Source organism: Anser anser (assembly GCF_964211835.1).
Source record: "Anser anser genome assembly, chromosome: 1".
NCBI lineage: Eukaryota > Metazoa > Chordata > Aves > Anseriformes > Anatidae > Anser > Anser anser.
Window position 1 is genome coordinate 3,688,248 of NC_139720.1, and position 5,768 is coordinate 3,694,015.

The following is a 5,768-nucleotide window of genomic DNA, read 5'->3' on the forward strand; positions in this document are numbered from 1 at the left end:
CCTTTGGGGGACGCTTGTTATACCCTATAAGAAGGAGAAGCTCAGCTGGTACGTAACGTCTGCTTGCCTCTGTCACCACGCACATCCCACTGCAGATCGCGATGATTTGGCTATTTTGGTAGCAATCCCAGCCAGGCTTTCAACGAAGCAGTACCTGGCAGAAATACACGTGCAGGTGGGGCTTGGGGAAAGGTCTCCTTGCGGTGAAAAGTTTTGCCTACGCGCATATTATGGCGCCTCTCGGGCTAATGCGTTCCCAGAGCAGCACTCAGGTGCTTATTAATTTTACAAGAGCGAAAAGCAACCAGAACACCCTGTTTGCTCTCACCCGCCGGGCTGCGATGCACGTAGGTAAAGTGAAAGCAAAGCAGCTTCTGCAAAAAGGCGGTGCAGCGAGGTCGGCGGTGCCTGCGATGTGCAGAGCATCGTCCCAGCTGCCCCAGCCAGAAACCCCCAGGGACACCAAAAAAAAAACACCGCACCTTCCACTAAAACTAAGCTTTTAAAGCACACAAAAAGTGGGTGGGTTTGTGCTCGTGTAGCTGAAAAGAAAATGAGACAAGGCTCTCCAAATGAGACTGAACAAGTGGAGTTTTGGAGCTCCATCCCGCTGTTGGATGCACACCCTCCGCATGCCCCCTGGCTGTGATGAAGGACAGGGACCTTGCACATGTTGGAGGCACCATGAGTTCACTCTGAGTCACCTGGGAACATTTAATTCACCCAGGAGATGCTCCCAGGCCAAACAGAGCTATTAGCACAGTCATCCCTCAGCGTGACATCAGCTGGTTGCTGGAACTCCACGGGTATTAGCTTGGGAAGAAGCTTTGCGACGGATTGCCGGGGGGATAAATGGGAATAGAGGGGTGAAATGAAGAATGTTTGGGTTAAGCACTGAATTTCCTCCGGTGGAAGAGCTGGAAGTTGCCCACAGCACACACACCGAGAGGGCTGAGGACCAGTAAACACACAGAACAGCCCCACGTTGACAGGGATGAGGGCTGGGGACCTGTTATATATTTTCTACCTCTACCTTCAGAGCAAAGATTTGGCTTTAACTGGCTTCAAACCACCTATTGAAGTCACTTCTATTGATCCCAGCACTCCAGAACCTGAATCACATCCAATTTTTTAATGTGCTTATCCTCACCCTGCCCTGCAGGGGTAGGAAAAGACCGAGACGTGTTTTGCATGTGGGAAACTGAGGCAAAGAGAGATGGGTGGCCTTGGGCACAGCTTGGAAGGTTGGGCCAGGGGGTCCTGGTGGGCAGCTGGCTGAATGTGAGCCAGTGGTGGACCTGGGTAGCCAAGAAGGAACAAGAAGGTGGAGCAGCTTCACCCTTGGGTGAGACGCAAAGTCTCCTCCAGAGACACAGCCAAAAAATGCGCACACCCCTGCGAGATGGGGAAGGACAGGCAGAGGACACTGAATGTGGCCAACATGGGGTGGGTCCTAGACCGCTGCGTAGCAAGGAGGTACACATGGAAGAGGGCATTGCATTCTTCACCGTCCTTTGAATGGAAAACGAGATGCCCTGGTGCGTTATGAATATAAAACACGAGGGCACCTAACTCTGCAGGAGGACTGGGGATGGAAACATGGATTGAGCTAAGCCCCTCGAGGTTTTCCTTCAAGCTAACCCAGAGCAGACCTGCAGCTTGGTCCCTTCTGGGTGTTTTATCACAGCAGGTGCCAAAGCACGATACTTGGGCTTGGGAGACCTGCTCTGAGCTCAACAGCCATGATGTAGCTCGACTTCACAGCACCGCTTAAGGAGGGAACTGAACCTGCACAGTCTCAGTGTGGACACCAGACCACCACCTCCCTCTGACCATGACTTAGCCCTGAAATAACCTTCTGCTGTAGTTATGGGCACATAAATGCTCTCCACCTCAAGCCCTTTAGCTGTTATTTAAGCATGCCATGTACACCCTTGTAGCTGAGATCTTCCTGTGGTGGCCAGATCCTTGTGGCCATGGTGGAGCCTCCATCCATGGCCTCACCTCAGATCTCTGACCAGGTGGCACCTTGGTGACCTCTCTTATGGAATCCATTACATGCAAGGTTGACCACGGTTTCTGGACTAGGCCAGATGTCAGGGGTGAGTTTTAAGGTGTTGTCTACCGTGTGGGTTCACCCAAACATGCCGCGTGTGCAAAAAGCGTGAATCACTGCTCCACAGCCTGCATAACACTGCCTTCCTCCAGACCCTGAAATGTGCCTGACTTCACACAATTAACCAATCACATTCTGGCACAGCAGAAAAATGATGTTGACAACTCGCACGGAATACCTTGAGCACCTGTGAGTCACTTCGGTAACATCTCTCTCGGAGATATATAACAGCACAGTTGGGTGCAGGGCTATTACAGCCAGATTTCATGTCAAGTTACAGCTTGTATCATCGCCGTACCCCCCTCAGCAAGCCCATCAAGGACATTGCTCTACGGCACATCCAGCAAACACCTGCCTGGAGAGCTCTGCTCGGAGCTGAGATAAATACATTCTTCGCCTCCCTCAACAGAGCAGCTATTCACTTGGATGTTCTGCATGACTTGTCCCGCTGCCAGATTTTGAGCCTTGGTCCTCGTCCAGGAGAAACAGAGACCAAATTGGGCGGCTTTTGCCTCGAAGCATCCACACGCGGGCTCCAGGTGTTGTGCTGACTACCCGACGGGAGCCACATCATCCGCAGAGCCAAGGTCGCTGAAGGTCGCTCCACCGCCGCCGGCGGATCCCGAGCGATGTGTCAGTGCTTCTCGAGCCCAGGAAGCGATGGCACAGCCCCACGGCAAGGTGAATGTCAGTTTTTTGGGGAGCCTGCTCTATTGGGGAGCCACTGCCCTGTCACCCCTGGTGGCCTCACTGTCATGGGAAGGCAACTCTTTCCGTGAGGTCCCAAGGCGATGGAGTCACGCCATGGGGAGGACTTTGCTCCTGCTCCGTCTTCGCAACTTGACCAGGACAAGGTTCAGCGTCCAGACGTGGCTGGCAACAAAACAGGATTGCTCCGGGCAGTCTCTGCAAGTCAGCAGAGGCTGCGTTTTGGCAAAGAGAACGGGGGCGAAGCCTGGCGCAGGAACAGTCGGCGACACGGTTGGTCAGCGTCCCCTGCAGCCCGATGGTTGACCTTTTCCTTTGCGCAATGAGAAAGCAATGTCCTCCCTCCATCCCAGGGGGACTCTGCCAGACCCCAAGCAAAGGGGCGTCTTTCATCTCCCCCAGCTTTGGGTGCCAACAGCAGGCACCTACAGCCATGCTCCTCGCCTTCAGATCTCTTTTGTGACCTTTTAATGGGCAGATGCAGTTGCATCTAGAGATTGGTCCATGATTTTTGATACCAACATTAACGCGAAGCAAATCAAGCCCTACTATCATGATTGACATCTGTAATGCTATGGTCTTTGTTTCTTGTGAATTGGAAAGGTGCCTTGGTGAGACACTACACAGCCCACCCTGTGAGACCCTGACTTTTTGCTCAAATGGCCCTACTTGTCCTAAAAACCGTACCCAGGTCCTTCAAAGTGTCAAAAGCTTGGCAGCGATGTAAGGGGTACTATGCATCTGTTGGGTTTGGGGGATAGCACCAAATTAATATCTACAATAACTTCTCATTGCTGGAATGGGAAGTATATCTACTTATACATTACTACAAGTAACAATGCTCAAAAATCTGCTGGTGTGGTGCCATAAATCAGAAAAAAGGTTCCCATGAGCCATTCCCACCCTAGCTCACCAGAGAGCTCCCTGCAAAGCAAGGCTGGTGGCTTCATTCATGTTTTGCCCCAAATACTTTTTGTGGATCTTGAACATCCCCCAGGGCTTTGGTTTCTGCCTCCAGCACCGTGCAGATGACATCGGTCAGCATCACAGAAAGGATGGGTTTGTTGGCAGATGTTCCACCAGCGGTTCTCGAGTTGGCCTCGGACATCCACTGCATCAGAGCGCTGTCTGTTCTGCATTTCCACACCACATGAGGGAGGAGAGGACTTGTGGCAAGCAAGGGATCCCCGCAGGACCTCACGGACCACATCTGATGTGCCGGGAAGCCAGCCCACAAGAAGATGGTGATATTTGTATTTTTTGCATTACCAAGTTCCAGAGTCATCGATGATGTGGCAGCATCCAAGGGCTTTACTCAGGCAAGCTGTGATACATCAGTGGCCCAAATCGTTCAGTTTTCCTTTTCTTAGCTATTGGGTTGATGAAAGGCTCACCCATCGAGCTGAGACCCTACACTGGTGCGATTGTAAGGGGCACAGGAAGACACAAAAAGTTCCCGTGTTTGCAGTAGGCATTTCTAATCTCGATATTTCCTCATGTCCTTCATCTCATCAGGCTGTGGTCGCAATCTGTTGGTATTTCTGCAGTTATTTTCATCTCCTGAGCTCTTCAGAGACCCTAAAGAAGCTGAATACTATGATTTTCTGGTACCTTTGATGGGTTGTTTGTTTAAAGGAGCTTTTGGGAAAGAACAAGGGAACATCCCTGAGTCTAATCTGGAAATTGGATCTTTTGAAGTGTTCCCTTTTCTGTTTGCCAGTAAGCTGAGCTAAGCTGCTCTCTCCTTCGGAGCAGTTAATGCTACTGAGGTGTAGAGACGTGTGGTTTAAAACGTCTAGGTAGCACTCCAGGGTGGGTCAGGAAATCATCCAAGACTTCCCACTGGATGATGCATTGCCTTGCTTTTAATGCTGCAAACTCTGAAAAATTCAGGCAAAAATTTTCTACGCTGAGTGTTTTGTACCATTTCTGCTTAACTTTCAGACAGAATCACTCAGCTGTTTCTAAGAACAGGGGTGGGGAAATGTAAGCTTTTTTCTCCCTTTAAAGAAAATATCTGTGGATTTGTGCTTTGGAGCTGGATTGTCCATTGGTTTCAGTGAATATCAGCCCATATGAAGCCATTTGCAAAAACATCAACTGGCCCATTTCCAGGCGAGATGTCTTAGATGAGAGCAGTGAAACCCCCAAAATACTCAAAGCTCGCTGGGTGTCCTCACCTGGAGGCAGAGCAGGGCTGACCCTGTACTCCTTGGACTGTTCTGGGCTGCCAGCTCCATTGCCCTGTCCTGTAGGGCTCAGCAGGGAGCAGCCAAAGAGAAATGTTGATTAGCTGCTCATTAACAGAGCTCTGCACATCCTGAGCACCGAAAGAGGCAGCAGCTCTCTACAAAAAATATAGTGTGAGTGTGTAATTGAAGGCTATCTGGATGCACCCACACGAAACGGATTGCTGCAGGTTGTGGGATATTTTTAAGCCAGGGTCTTCCCACCTTGTGCTAGCTTGTCCTTGGCCAGCGAGGGTGCTTCTCCTCAAATGTGCCTGGGTGCGAGCTCCTGTTTTTCACATTGCTTTTGCAAAAAGCCCTACAACTAAAGGACAAAATAAGGTGAAAACAGTCTGTTATTGGTAAGCATCAACAGCAGCGATTTCTCCTTCCCCATGCCCAGAAGGACCTTGTGGCACCCAAAAACCCCGTGGTAGGGCAGAGGTTTCAAGCTGCCAACCCCACCCCAACCACGTCGCTCACTCCCAGCCCACAGCAATGCAGGGCAGATATCCTGACAGCGCCTGCCTCATCACCTCCAAACATTTGTCACAAAAATAGCGTGACCCTGCCCTCGTTTCCGGGGTCCCCCACATCCTCCCCATGCCCCAGTGGGGCGGCCACATGGTGCTTGCATGGGGAGGATGAAGTAATGTTCCCGTTGGCCGTGATGCCATCACCTTCCCCGTAAAGCTCCCTCCTTATCGCCCTCTCCG